Source organism: Protopterus annectens, chromosome 1.part0, assembly GCF_019279795.1.
Source record: "Protopterus annectens isolate FY-2018-M chromosome 1.part0, PAN1.0, whole genome shotgun sequence".
NCBI lineage: Eukaryota > Metazoa > Chordata > Ceratodontiformes > Protopteridae > Protopterus > Protopterus annectens.
In genome coordinates this window covers 531,548,374-531,564,472 of record NC_056725.1, presented here as the reverse complement: position 1 = coordinate 531,564,472, position 16,099 = coordinate 531,548,374, and positions in this window count along the sequence as shown.

The following is a 16,099-nucleotide window of genomic DNA, read 5'->3' as shown; positions in this document are numbered from 1 at the left end:
GGTGAACATTAGAAACTGCAGGCAATAGAGCATAGTTCCCTACCTCTCAACCCACACTATGAATGCTTGGGAATAAAATATTGATTTTGGATCTGAGGGTGGGAACCTGACCATTAGCTCCCATTCTGGGAACAGGTTTTAGCCCAAGCAATTCATTTTTTTTATGTCCATCTAACGAAACACCTCCAAGATTTTAAACACCCTTCTCATAAAAAAAAAAAAAAAAACAGACTTTGCTGTTGTTCATGCTCTTCACATATGACATATCATGACATAATTAATGCGATATCATGTGTTTGGAGATCCATGGTGGTGAATTGTTCCAGCTGCACCAACTATAAAATGCTACTGCCAGACAACTGAATATAACTCTTTATGGATGTCATGCAACAAATTTTCTTTGGTCTGTGCACTGGTTGCCCATCGCGTTTCATATCACCTCAAAAGTAATGACTTTATGACATCACACTACATGATCTGTATCTTATAGGTTCATAGGTTGGTACTAGGCTATCAGCCATAGGGCCTATACAAGCCTAGCCATAACAACTTCCTGGCTATTTATTCCCACAATATTTACTTCCCTGGACCCCTGTCTAGCAGGGTGACTGACATGATCCCCGAGGTGAATTTCCTATTTCCCATCCAATCATCAAGGTTCCTTTTGAAGACGGCCAAAAAGGCACTCTGCTTGACATGTATGGAGAGTCTATTCCAGAGTCTGGGGAGTCTCTGGGTCAGGAACCTATCCCTCCAGCATGTTTTGTTCATTTTGATGACAAGGTTTAGATCCATGGAGCGTGTGGCTCTGAGGGATTGGGATTTCTTTAAGTGTAGCATGTCAAACAGCTCTGGGTTTGACATGACCTTGTACATTAAGCAGAGATTACCTCTGAGTAGACAATATGCGGCAGAGTATAGCTGGAGTTTTTTTATATGGTCAGCATAGGGCATCTGCTTTATGCCTGTGATTCTTTTAGTGAGGTATTTCTGCGGCCTTTCCAGTTGTTGCAGATGTCTTGAGATGTACATACCAGATGGGACATTGTATTCTATAATGGGTCTAATGAGGGATGACTACAGTGGGACAATGACCTCCTTTTTTCTGGATGAAAACCCCTTAGTGATGAGGTGTGCCACATAGAAGGATTTCCTAACTGTTGTGGTGATGTGGTTATCAAAGGTGAGACCACTGTTCACCTGTGTCCCTAAGTCTCTTATCACACTTTTGGTGTTTAGTGTACTGCCACCTATGTGGTAATTCACGGGTACATGTTTTTTCCCAAAGGGGATAACTATACATTTTTTGGCATTGAGCTTGAGCCCATGGCTCTGGCACCAAGCATCTGTTTCTGTAAGGCCCTTTTGTAGAATATCCACATCATTTGGGGATTCAATAATGGCTCCCAGTTTGCAGTCATCTGTGAACTTTGGTAGCCAGAGTCCCTTAGTGCTGGCCTGTACTTCAGAGAAGTAGATGTCAAACAAGAGTAGTCCCAGGACTGAACCCTGAGATACTCCAGTTGTCACTTGTCTGGAGCTGGATTTGGAGTCGGCTACTTTTACAGTGTGGGTTCTGTCAGTAAGCCAGTCAGCAACCCATCGAGTGATGTAGGGATTAATGCCCAGCTTAGTAAGATTATCTGTGATTCCAGACTGGGGGATGATGTTGAAGGCCTTGGCGAGGTGTAGATAGGCTGTGTGGACAGCCTTACCCTTGCCCACAGCTCTGGAGACTGATTCAAAGAAGTCAATCTGGTTCAGGAGACAAGATCGGCCCTTCACAAACCCAAACTGGGTGGGGTCCAGTGTTTGAAGGTTGCCAATGTCTTTGTTTATATGTTCCATGATAATACGTTCCATGGCCTTGCAGATCAGGCTCGTCAGACTGATGGGGAAGTAGTTCCCAGGATCCAAGGTATATCCCCCCTTGTGGAGTGGGATAACTGTAGCTGTGCACCATTCAGTGGGCATGAAGCCTGAGATGAGGCTATGATTAAACATGACACTTAAGTGAGGTGCCAGTTCATTTTGTAGTTCATGTAGTACACAGCCCAGGATGTCGTCTGTTCCCATGGATGCTGTACCTGTTTGAGGATGTCATCAGGCCCCATCATCCAGCTTTTTCAGTGGTTTCCATGTTGTTCAGCACTTTTTACTATCATGGTAGAGAGACTGCCCAATTGTATCTGTGTTTCATTCACAAGTGAAAACATTTTTGGTTCCTCGTTTAAGAAGGTATACGTACAATACATACCTGCATAAATTAATTGTATTCTAGTTTTTGTTTAGTGGTATAATTTTTGCATATTACCTTAGGAATAATATTTATTTCATTATTTTTCTGTACTTTAAGATTTTTTTGAGAAAGAACATTATTATTTAAATATTTAGTGTAGCATATTACTTGGTTCTATAGCTATAGTTTCCATGGCTGAGATGCCTTTGGTGCAGAATCTGCATGCTTTCCCTGTGTCTACAGTGGATTTCTCTGGATGCTGTTTTTTCCTCCTATATTCCAAAGCCATGCTGTAAGTGAACTGGATATCTTCTAAATTGTCCATACATTTGCATACCATGAGGGAGGGGGTTTGTGTGTGTGTGTGTGTGGGGGGGGGGGTGTAAACATCCTGTAGTGGTGTCCAGTTCAGGAATTGTTTCTATGTCTTATGTCCACTGAGTGCCAGGACAGGCTTCTCCTCCCTGTGACCCTGCACAGGGTTAAGTGGGTAATTGCAAAATGAATGAAATAATAATTGACTTTACTTCCTATGTTTGCAGCACACTATGGGATGCTGTAATGTTCGGTTGCCATTTATTAGTATTTATAAAATTGATTCCGCCAGTCCAGAGGAAAGGTAGTTGCAGCTGTAAAGGGTGAGGTATGGGGAATATAACAATTATGCTTAATCTAAATGATTATGGGGATGTGGAATTTAATGTTGATTTACTAATAACTCAGAGCTGAATGCAGCCATAACATGGTGATTCATGAATAAAGTGGCTAGTTCATCATAACTGATATTTTTATAAAATAGATTTTCTGGATAAAGATGATATCCATATAGCAATATGTTCTTTTTTACCCCAGCATTTTTTCCTTTCTTTCATATTAATTGAATTATTATTCCAAATGATGCTTGCCAAGCAGTACAAACCCTTAGTGTCTTACATTTCAACCTCATTGGAGTTGGCAGAGATACAAATAGTACATTAGTCAGGCAGTAAGTACAAAGCAAAAACAAATTCACTCAAAACATAAACTTTCACTGTTATATTTTAAGCTGACAAAGGTGAAATTAGTGCATCATCCTGGCAGTAGATGTTGAGACAAAAAGACAGACACAAATACACACACACATCATTGAACAGTGACAACAGCCACATTTAATATTATGTACTTCAAGGCAGATTCAGTGTATATCACTCTAGAACATGCAACCACCTTGTATACTTCATTTGTTAAAAACATAAAATAATATCAGTATTGCTGTTTTATTTACTGTTGTGTGGTCTTAAAATGTGTAATTGTCTGACAGCAGTAAGTATGCAATATTACTGAATTCATAACTAGTTACTAGGCTTGCAGTCCAGAGGACCATTAAGGAGTCTAGCTCAAATTTCCAGTTGCCCCCAAGCATTCTGTGGTTAAGTGACTTGCTTAAGGTTACACAATAGGCAAATAAGGGCTGAGACAATCCCAGTGTACCACAGCTCCCAGTCTTAACCCTCTCTACCAAGTAATGTATCTAAATGTATTAAATTTTGGAATGTAGCAAAATGAGCACATCAATCTTATGAAAGGTACTGCAAGGTTAGTGTAGCACTCTATGCTCGATTATATCCACTGAGGGGATCCACAGCATACAGACGCTATGTCCCCTGCTTCATAACATGACCCAATATGAGCTCCCCCTGACTAGACCCAAGTGTTAATGCACATTCTCATAGCTGCACTTCTATTCCATAAGGTTGTGTATATGTGTGACTTCCAGAAGTAACACTACACCTGTGTGGTTGGATGAATAAGCTTGCCAAAGGATGTAAAGGACTATTCAGAATGAAAAATATAGCTGTATGCTAGGCCAGGTAAATGTCAATCAATGAAATATCATGGTAATGATCCTTGTAAATCCATACCTGCATGTTATGGCCAGTATTTTTACATACCATATCACAAATACTATTTGCCAGTGATGTCAGCTGGTCTGAAGACAATAGTGTGTATCATTTCTAATGTGGCTTGTAGTATGTCTTGCATCACTTCTCAATGAAACCTATCAGACCCATCATACACTGTGGTGATCATAAATAACAGGTCCCTATCAGTTCAGCAAAAAATCAGTTCATCGAATGGCATTTTCAGTCCAATTATATCTGACATGCCATTTGTTGAACTCTTCATACTGAGATTGCCATACAGTGAGGATCGGGAAATTTGCCCTTTCCCAACTGTAGTGTGATTTTGGAGTTGGTTTATATACTTAGTTGCTAGATACAGAGCCTGCAAGCACTCCTATGAAATATAACCCATGTAGCGTCCGCTACAGTGTAAGCACTTGATGTGCCAGCAAACATGATCTGTGTACTACTGGCTGTGGCTTGTGTGCCCATGATACTTGGGTCAGCGTGCATTGACAGTACAGGGACAGTTAAAGAGCTCAGGGTACTTAATGTGCCTGTCATAATATCAGAAAACCTGTCAGCTGGATTGGCACTGCTAGTATGATTGCAGGCAGTGTAAGCTGCAAAGGAAGCCCATATCAGACTATTGGCAAATACTTGGAAAATTATATACAAAGATCACCTGCAACAGTCTATTAAATGTAACAGTGATGCCCATTACAGCTTTATAATTTACCGAATCATTAGCTCACATCTGAGGCTATTGAGTAATGACCAACATTTGTTATTATCCATAAGAACAGGATTTAGTCTTGTCTGAGCAATTGATTTTTATGAACAAGCATTCCACAAACTTGCAGATCTTAACAGGAATGAATTTATTTGCTTTCTTTAGATCAGTTCTTAAGAATTGCTGATAGCGGGTCTAGATTGTGAGCATTTTTCTGTAGGAATAATGTAATTGTAACAGGACTATTCATGGTACTTTTTACAATACATGAACCTTCTGTAATAAGTCAGTAATACACAGCATACAAGCCCATTTATTTATTTCAGCTTATATGATTTACCATTTAGTCCAGAAATCTTGTGTAAGAAGTGTTTCTTGACCCTTTTTAGCTGACTGAGGTGCATTTTGTTTATAAAAATAGAACACTGCCTTGCTTTATTGTCCAAACGAGGCAACATGAAGTAGTAACAATGTTTCTTTCTTCCTGGAATAAATGTATGTAAAAGTAATATTAAGAGTCATGGATGTCTTCCTTACAATGCAAGCCACATTTTTTTCTCAAATTTAAGATTTTCTTTTATGTTTGTTCTGGGGTTATTATATGAATTAACCAATTTTAGCTCTGTCCCTGGGAATACCATAATACCAGATTGCTGTCAAGACAATGGGCCTTATAATAGCATGCCTACAAACTATAATTGTCCCTAAACATACTCTCATAATATTACTTCACTCTGAACAAAACAGTAACATGTACACCACTGACTGCAGTGCAACCTAATTATTATTTGGATACCATAACAGTGACCTTTTCAAGTGCTAGGACCTGCTAGGTCATTTGTTGTTACTCTTCATTTAGTTGAGTCCACCTCACTGGCACTTCAGGGACTTTAGCACACCAGGCATGTCTGGTAACAACTGTTTCCTTAAGTAATACACAACACAAAATGAAAAAAGGCCAGTGATTACCTTCTTAGTTTTTAATAAAATTCCAGCTACTCAAAGTAGACAAAGTTCAGCTCAATTACAAGGCTTCACAATTCCAGTAAAAACAGCACAAATGAATAGTTCTCCAAAACTCCAAGTGCAAGCACAGCACAAAATAAAAATACTGGTTGTATAAACACACAGATAATTAACTCCTCTGGCACCTCGGCTTTTCAGCCTTTACAGAGTATACATGTTCTGTCATACCTCCTGCCCTTAAATACTGTGGTTTAAGGCAATTATTCAATTGAATATGTTAAACACACAAATTTATTAAAGAAAGCATTTCTAGTGACACTCCCTATTTTGGAATCAATGTATTAAATGTTAAAATAAGAATGGACTCTTTTTTTTTATATCAAAGTTATTTCTTTCTCTTACTTGCCCTAAAATTGTTGCTTTCAAACCTTGAGCACAACCATTATGATATTCTTTAAAATGTAATGCCACTGGACTTTGTCCCTTACAAACTCTTTCAACCTTTCTTTAAAACTCCTTTTGCTGTCACAGGGACATTGTAGTCCATATACTATTCCTACACTTTCACATGAATATGTACCTTTATGAGAAAACTTTTTCCCATTAATTTTATCAAAACCTTGTGATATACTGACAACAATTGCACTTTCCACAAAGGAAAGTGCCCTGCATTTCTAAATCCAGTTTCCTTTTTCCTAAAGATAGTTGAAACCTACCGTGCACCATGAAATATTTTATACTCCTACCCCTTGAGTAAGAGAACAGCCGCAGTTCATCTGCTTTTACTTTCAGATGCTTACTTCTTTCCAAAATGCCCCAATGATATTTAACTATCTTTATCAAAGTTTCAGTGAAGACAGTCAGCAGGATTCATGAAGGCTTACACGGAGTTTAAGAGTAGTGTAAGCCTCCGTGTAAGCCTCCCGATCCAGGAACAGCCCAAACCTCCGTGTAAGAGACAGCTAAAACGTCTCTTACACGGACTGGGCGTGGAAATGCTCTATACCTCATTTGCAGCTGAAAGATATGCAAATGAGGTATTTGAGCGATCCAGGAAGCCCAAAGCAGTCCGTGTAACAGACGTTTTAGCTGCAGAAATGTACTCAGCTGACAACTGAGTACATTTCTGCAAAATTGACAATGGAGCTATGTCAGCTCCAAATAAAGGGTGCATATGTGTTATCTAGCATGCCAATGGCCAAATATGTGGCCATTGGCATTAAAACGTGTTGCAAAATTAATTAAAATAACTTTTTTTTTTTCGTGGGATTTTGATGTTTAACTGCAGCGCACACCCGCGCAAACGGGGTGCGCTACCTAAAAGTGAAAACCGAAGCTTATAAGCCCACAATTGTGGGTTTTATGTATTACATTGAATGACAATGCAGGGACTAGCAGACCAAAAACAATATGGCCACCGTGTAGTAGTTGCCAAGGGGGGAAGCTCAGTCTAAGAGATGTAACTAAGCATTACTAGGCAATCCTATGTAAATGAGGGTTACAATACTGAATCACACTACCACATAGGTAATGAGCACTTTCTGAGTAGTGTAAGAGTTATAGAAGGGGGAGGAACAGAGTAAGAGGTAGGTGACATCATGGGGGGAATGATAGAAATAAATGTATCACATTGGAGGGCAGTGTAACGTGACAGATGACAGACAGACATCAGGGAGAGAGGTGTGTCCCAACAGAACACTAGGAAAGTCAAGAAATAGAGGGTGCACACTATCCCTACATTCAAACTTTCTTGATATATGTGCATGTGCGCGTGTGCGCACGTGTAAGGCAGGTTCAACATGTGGGAGCGTGTTGCAAACCGTTTACAACGGTTTGTGCAGGCGTGCACATGTGTAATGCAATGTAAACAGCAGGAAGCCTATTGCCTGATGTATAAGGCTGTGTGCACGCGTTTTACCATGAATCAGCCCAGTTCAAACCATGTAAGGATGTGTGCGCGCGTTTAAGTCACTGTGAACGTGCTTATGCTGGTGTGCACATTGCTCCCCTTGAGGAAACAGAGAGGAAAAAGGAAACAACCAGATTACAAGGAAGCTGCCAGAGGATACTGCTGGAGTTAATTGGTGGAAACAATTGGAAGCAGGCAATTACACAGGCAGACTAGAAGCCCATCCCAGTACTTAAAACACTGCAAACAGCAGTGCAGGCTGTTTCTCACAAGAGATACTGCAAGAAAGGAGTAAGCTATCAGAATTGAAAACTGAAAAAAGCTGAACTCAGAGCAGAAATGCTAGGGGCTGCCATAGCTGTTATAATCAGGCATAGGCGAATTGCTGAGGGTGGTGACAATGCAGATGCTGACAGACAACCCAGAGTGAGGAGAAGGAGGAGAGTATACAGGCCCAGGGTCACCTACCATGGGTTACATGAGCCGGAGATAGTAGAGTGCTACAGAGTGGACAGAGACCTTCTGCAGCAAATTGTTGAGCTGTGCAGGCCACGTCTCACACACAGAACCAACAGAGGGGAACCCATCCCAGTGGAAACCAAGGTATGTGTTGGCCTAAGAATACTAGCAACGGGTACCTTCCAGAGACCAACTGGTGATATGATGGGGATATCACAGGCATCAGCCTCCAGGGTACTGCACCAGTTCCTGGATGCCATGTCAGCACATGTCGGTAATCATGTATATTTTCCCAATGCCCGTGAGGTATTGGCCAGCAATATGCATCTCTTCCAGCAAATAGCGGGATACCCTGAGGTACTGGGTGCAATAGACTGCATGCACATACGCATCAAAGCACCAGCCGGTGAGCGGGGTAGAGCCTATATTAACTGCAAGGGATTCCCCTCCATCAACTGCCAGGTCATGTGTGATGCCCAGGGCATAATAATGAATGTGTGTGCTGGCTGCCCTGGGAGCTACCACGATTCCCACATCTGGCATCTGACGCAGCTGTACCAATCATTTGCCAGTTGGACTTCCCACATGGACACCTAGTGGGGGATGCAGGTTATGCACTTGAGCTGTGGCTGATGACACCCATCAGAAATACACACACACCCGAACAGGAACGCCATAATGAGGCACACGCACAAACACATAATGTCATAGAGCGTGTGTTTGGGCTGCTCAAGTCACGGTTCCGGTGTCTGGACACATCTGGTGGAGCCTTGCAGTACACACCAACTACATGTACCCAAATGATCATGATATGTGCTATGCTACATAATATGATCCTGCGGAAACAGCTGCAGCAGGACCAGCATAGGGCTGGGCCAAACATACCCCACCATTGCCAAGGCCACCACAGGCAGAGGGTGACTCGGAGGAGGAACAACCTGACCTTGCCCCAGTAGGCAGAAGGAGGCATGCCCAGTATGCCCTGGCCTTGGCAAAGAGGCAACGCATAGCACATACACTGGCTCAGTAGGAACACTGGGACTGATACCCCCTCCGACTCACTCATATAGTAACAGGGATGCCTAATATGACACAACCTGCTTCCAAACATGTACAGGGAGTGTAGTATGTGCATCCGACAGAGGCAGCCCTGCAGCACCACCTGAGGCATGAATGCCATGTGTTAAGTAATGTAACACCATGTACCATATGCATACCTGAGGACCCTGACTAACATCCACCCTCACCAATCATAAACCACAAAAACACAAACCCACCTTCATAGGTACCACAAGGGATAGGAACCTAGATGTAATGCTACCCAATGCCAGAAGTATAAACAGCAAGATGCGTGCAGTGTAAATGCACACAGTATAGAGAATGTAGATATCAGTGCTGTAATAGAAAACTGGGTCAAAGCCCACATCAGCACCCTAACACTACCAGGTCACACCTCATACAGTGATGTACATCTGCAAAAACATGGAACAAGCTACAAAACTAGGGTGACTAGCAATAAATGTCATGGATAACCACACATCCATGTTGGTACCACAACAAGAAGCAACATGGATTAGCCATGGTCAAATACCAATGGCTAAAACTGCCTACTACTATATAGCTTGCTGCAGACCACTGTCCTAAGAGCAGGAACCACACCAGGCCTATGTTCATAGGTTCATAGGTTCATACTAGGCTATCTGCCTTAGGGCATTTATAAGCCTAGACCAGAGTTTTGTGGCTTCCGCCACCCCTTTAGTTTGAAGGATAATATGCCCATTATTTTGCTGTGCCTCTGTCAAGCAGTGACACTGGGGTTATCCCTGGGGTATACCTGCGATCTCCCATCCATTCGTCAAGATTTCTCTTGAACAAAGCCAGCGAGGTGCTCTGCCTCACATGTACCAGGATGTTGTTCCACAGCATAGGGAGTCTCTGGGTGATGAATCTGTCCCTCCAGCACGTCCTATTAATAGTCGTGTTGAGGTTTAAGTCTCTTGCCCTTGTAGTTCTGATGGATTTAGAAGTTTTGAGGTGAAGCATGTTCATTAATTCCGGGTTGGACATGGCCTTGTATGTCAGGCACAGGTCACCTCTGAGCAGACGGTAAGCGACTGAATAGAGCTGGAGTTCCTTCAGTCGGGCAGCATAAGACATATTTTTGAGACCCTTTATCCTTTTGGTGAGGAATTTTTGGGGCCTTTCCAATTGCTGCAGGTGTCGGGTCAGATACATTTCGAATGGGGCATTGTACTCAATCATTGGTCTGATGAGTGATGAGTACAGGGGAATGATGACCTCCCTTGATCTAGATGTGAATCCCTTCATGATCAGGTGGGCATTGTAGAAGGTGTTCCTAACTACTTTGGCAACGTGAGTGTCAAACGAAAGGTTACTGTCAAGCTGGGTCCCCAGATCCCTGATAACCTCTTCTGTGCTTAGAGGATTGCCACCTACATGGTAACTAGGGGTAACCTTGTTTTTCCCAGAGAGTATGACTATGCATTTTTTAGCATTTAACTTTAGGCCATGGCTCTGGCACCAGTTATCCATTTCTATGAGACCCTTCTGAAGGATGTCTGTGTCAGATGGGTTTTCAACTATGGTGCCCAGTTTGCAGTCATCTGCAAACTTTGTCAGCCATAATCCTCCTGTGTTTGCTTGTACTTCTGAAAAGTAGATGCCGAACAAAAGTGGGCCCAGGACTGAGCCCTGTGGGACACCACTTGTGACAGGCTTGGAGTCTGACATGGCGCCAGCAACTCTGACCCTGTGGGTTCTGTCACTTAGCCAGTTTGCAACCCATCTTGTGATGTATGGGTTTACATTTAAGCTGGTGAGTTTTTCAATGATACCCCAGTGGGGTATTGTGTCGAAAGCCTTTGCCAGGTCAAGGTAGGCTGTGTGGACTGCATTGCCCTTGTCAATGGCCTTGGTGACTGTTTCGAAAAAGTCAACCAAGTTTAAAAGGCATGATCTGCCCTTGACAAAGCCAAACTGGGTTGGATCCAAAGTCTGCAAGTCCCCTATGTCTTTATTTATGAGTTCCATTATGATCCTCTCCATAGCTCTGCAGACCAGGCTTGTCAAGCTGATGGGACGGTAGTTTCCGGGGTCGGTGGAGGCACCTCCTTTGTGAAGTGGGACCACCGTTGCCATACGCCACTCCTTGGGTACGTATCCTGAGGTGAGGCTAAGATTAAACAGCTGCCCTAACTGCGGGTTTAATTCCTCATTGAGTTCGTGGAGCACACAACCGGGGATACCATCTGGTCCCATGGATGCTGTGTTTTTCACCTTAGATAGAGCAGTTCTCACCTGAGCATTTGAGATGTTTGGGGGGCTACAATCCTCTGGTATAGATATCTCTCCTTTTGGGGGGGAGAGGGGATCTGCACTGAACCTGTCAGCCAGTATGTTGGCAATGTCTGTAGGTTAAGTGATTTTTACATCATTTTGAACTAATTCTGAGCATATCTGGGAGTTTCCTCCCAGGTTTCTAACATAGCTAAAAAAGGCCCTATGATTGTCTTTTGAGTCCTTAGCGATGTTTCTCTCAAAATTTGCCTTGGATGATTTTATGAGAGATCTCAGTTTTTTACTTATAATGAGCAGGGGTGTCTTCCCTTCTACGGATTTTGCTCTATCTTGTAGTAGCTTCTTCCTTTTGTTGTAGAGCTTGTTTATGGCTGGGGTCCACCAGACTGGACGCTTGCCTTTGGTACAAAGAGTCTTTGTTTTGTTTGGGATTGCCTGATCCATGCAGTCCTGGAGGTGCTGGTAGAAGGCATTTGTAAGTGATTCAGCGGTTTGGGTAATGGTTTCCGCTGGCTTGGGGGCCTTGAAAGAGACCACATCAGTCTTTAGAAGTGTGAAGTCGGCTTTTGAGAAGTTCTTCACTGTGGTCTTTTTATCTGGGGTGGGGGCGGGATGTGGACTTCCAGTGAGATTAGTTTATGATCTGATCTCACCAATGATGGGTATACTTCTGGTGTTGAACATTGTGACCCCATGTTCGTGATGATGAGATCTAGTATGTTTTCTCCTCTTGTGGGGATGGTGACTAGTTGTTCCATGGCATTTGAGTTTATGAACTCTAGGAACCTTTGGGCTAGAGTGTTGGGGTCTGAGTAGTGATCCCAGTCTATATTTGGATAGTTGAAATTACCCAGTATGATGGTGTTTGGAGATACATTTATCTCCTCCAGTGTTTTCAGGAAAGCTGTGTGAGGTTCCTGAGTTTGAGAAGGTGGCCTGTAACATGCTACAAACTGCAGAGCAGTCTTGCCTACGGTTAATTGCACCTGGATGGTCTCCGATGCATCGTGCATTGCCACCAACCTTGAGGTGAGGGTGTCCTTGATGAATATGGACACCCACCCTCCTTTCTTGGTGTTGTCCGGATTTTGGGGCCGGAACGCATGATATGAGGTAAAACCTGATAGTGCCGGGGTGCTGTCAAGAGCCTTGAACCAGGTTTCAGTCACAGCACAGACATCGATGTTCTCCATACTGAGAAGGGCTTTGAGTGCGTGCATCTTGAGGTTGAGACTTCTGGCATTGAGCAGCATTACCCTTAGTTTTTTTCCTTTTTTGTGTTCTAGGGTGGTAGGTTTAGAATTTGAGCCTTGCCTAAAAAAGGCACAATGGGGGTGGCAAGAGCCTTAGCCAAAATCCGGAAGCCCAGGGGTGACAGGTGCAAGCCATCCCTTGCGAATCAGCGTGGCTTGTCCAGCATGTCATCCCAGGCAGACAGACATTGGATCCCCTTTGAATGACACCATAGTTTAAGCCAATTATTAAAGCTGATCATCTTGTCTCTGTATTGTGGCATCATTCTTGGTGAAGGTAGGATACTGCTCAAGGTCAGGGTCATACCTGCCTGGGCTACATAATCAGAGAGCTCCTCTATGTTTCTTTTCATGTAGTCCAGGGAGGTACGTCTCAGGTCGTTCACACCAGCATGGACAATGACTGAGTCATACTTGTACTTGCAGTTGAGTGACCTGAGTGCTTGCGTTATGTGGCGGATTCCAGCGCCCGATAGGCAGCTTACTGTGACCTTTTCCTTACTCAATCTGGTGAGCGGGACGTCAGTGTGTCTGACTATGGAGTCACCTATGATGAGTGTGTCTGGCATTGTGTTTGGCCTTAAGGGCTGTGACTGTTTGGCACACTGACTCTGTGGTCTATGTGTTCCATGTGCTGTGCCCTGTGGAGGCAGTTGTTTGGGTGTCTGCTTTGGTGGCCTCTGCTGTTTTGGTAGATTTTTGATCAGAGCCTCCGAGTATGTCTTTGTGTGTTTATGTGTATGATTTGAAGTTGTGATAGTGCTATGTGAGACTGGGTTTGTAGTGTGTGTGGTTACCTTCTCCTCCTCTCTGGTCTTGCCAGTCCTATGTTGAGAGAGCTCAGCCTCCAGTTTGGCTATATAGTTGCATCTCTCACATGTATTTGTGTTTTGTGGGAGAAGGAGAGGGTTTTCTGTGTACATGAGGCAATTGTAACATTGCCTCAATATTCCTAGGTTCACCAGCTGAGCAGGAGAGGACACTAGCAACTGATCCCTCGACATGCTAGAAGGAATAGACAAAAAATGTTGGAATACAGGAAGATATCAAGCCCCACCCAAACCACATTATATTGCTTGACTGACAATACCTACACATACACCATAGTTTCATAGTTTACTACTAGGCTATCTGCCCTAGTGCATTTATAAGCCTAGCCATAGTGATGTGGCTATTGCCACCCCTTATAGTGGTAATAAGTGTACAGAATAGATTCCGAATATTGTGCCTCTGACTTAGTAGTGACACATTATGACCCCCTTACTTAACCGAATAACTTGACTGTGCCTCTGTCTAGTAGTGACACAGGGAGGACCCCTGGGGTAAACCTACAATCTCACATCCAGTTGTCCAGATTTCTCTTGAAGAGAGTCAGTGAGGGACTCTGTCTAACATGAACTTGGATTCTTTGCTAGAGTGTGAGAAGCCTCTGAGTTATGACTCTGTCCCTCCAGCATGTCCTATACATGTATGTGCTGAGGTTCAAATCTTTAGCTCTTATGGTTCTGGTGGATTTGGATTGCTTGCAGTGAAGCATGTCCACCAAATCCTGATTGGACATGGTCTTGTATGTCAGGCATAGGTCACCTGTAAGTAGGCGGTATGCTACTGAATAAAGTTGGATTTCCTTTAGTCTGGAAGCATATGATATGTGTTGTAGACCCTTGATCCTCTTGGTAAGGTACTTTTGGGGTCTCTCCAGCTGTTGCAAGTGCTGGGTGAGGTACATACCAAATGGGGCTTTGTATTCAATCATGGGCCTAATAAGGGAGAAGTATAGGGGTACAATGACCTCCTTTGATCTGGATGGAAAACCCTTCATGATAAGGTGGGCAAGATAGAAAGTCTTTCTAACCACTTTGGCAACATGGGTGTCAAACGAGAGGTCACTATCTACATGGGTCCCCAGGTGTCTGATTTGTTTTCTGTACTCAGTGGGTTGCTGTCTATGTATTGATTTGTGGGTACTTTGTTCCTCCCAAAGGGATGACTACACATCAGTTGCATTCAGTTTCAGGCCATGATTCCGGCACCAGCTATCTGTCTTTGTGAGGGCATTCTGTAGGATGTGTGTGCCGGCTGATGTATTCACTATGGTGCCTAGGTTGCAGTCATCTGCAAACTTTGTCAGCCACAACCCTCCTATGTTTGCTTTCACATCTGAAAAGTAAATGCCAAATAAGAGGGGTCCCAGGACAGATCCTTGTGGGACACCACTTGTGACTGGCTTTGAATATGACAAGGCACCTGCAATGTCGACTTTATGGGTTCTGTTTCTTAGCCATTTTGCAACCTATCCTGTGACATATGGTGTTATATTTCAGCTGTTGAGCTTGTCTATGATGCCTGAGTGGGGTATTGTGTCAAAGGCCTTAGCCAAGTGCAGGTAGGCTGTGTGGACTGCGTAGCCCTCATCAATGGCGCTACTGACAGTTTCAAAATAGACAACTAGGTGCAAAAGGCAGTATCTGCCCTGTACAAAGCTGAACTGGGTGGGATCAAGGGTCTGTAGGTCACCAATGTCTCTGTTTAAGAGCTCCATAATGACTCTTTCCATAGCTTTGCAGACAAGGCTGGTTAAGCTTGTGTGGTGGTAGTTCCCAGGGTCTGTGGAGGCATCTCCTTTGTGGAGTGGGACCACTGTTGCTGTACGCCAGTGTTCAGGTACATATCCTGTAGCAAGGCTAAGGTTAAATAGCATTTGTATATACGGGTTTAGCTCCTTCTGGAGTTCACATAGCACGCAACTGGGGATACCATCAGGTCCCATTGATGCTGTGTTCTTGTCTTTCCTGAGTGCGGCTCTCACATGGACATCTGAGATGACAGTGAGGTTACATTCAGCTGTGATAACTATCTTCTTTTGGGGGTGAGGGAAGGGGAAAATTGCACTGAACCTGTCTGCCAGAATGTTGCCAATATCTATCAGGTCACTGAAATATATGTTGTTGTGTACCAACTCTGAGCATATCTGAGGGTTCCCACCCTGGTTTCTGACATAACTGAAGAAGGCATTGTGGTTATCTTAATTGTCTTTGGTGATTTTTGTCTCAAAGTTGACCTTGGATGTCCTTATGAGAGAATGTAGCTTTTTACTAGTGCTAATCACAGCTGCCTTCCCTTTAGGAGATGTAGCTCTGTCTTGCATTACTATCCTTCAGTTGTTATACAGTTTGTTTATGGCTGGGGTCCACCAGACAGGCCTCATTCCCTTGGTGGAGAAGGTCTTGGTTTTATTTGTGATTGCATGGTCCATGCTTTCTTGGAGATGTCCGTAGAAAGCGTCTGTGAAGGAGTCACCATTGTGTGTTGTGGTTTCCACTGGCCCAGTGGGCTTAA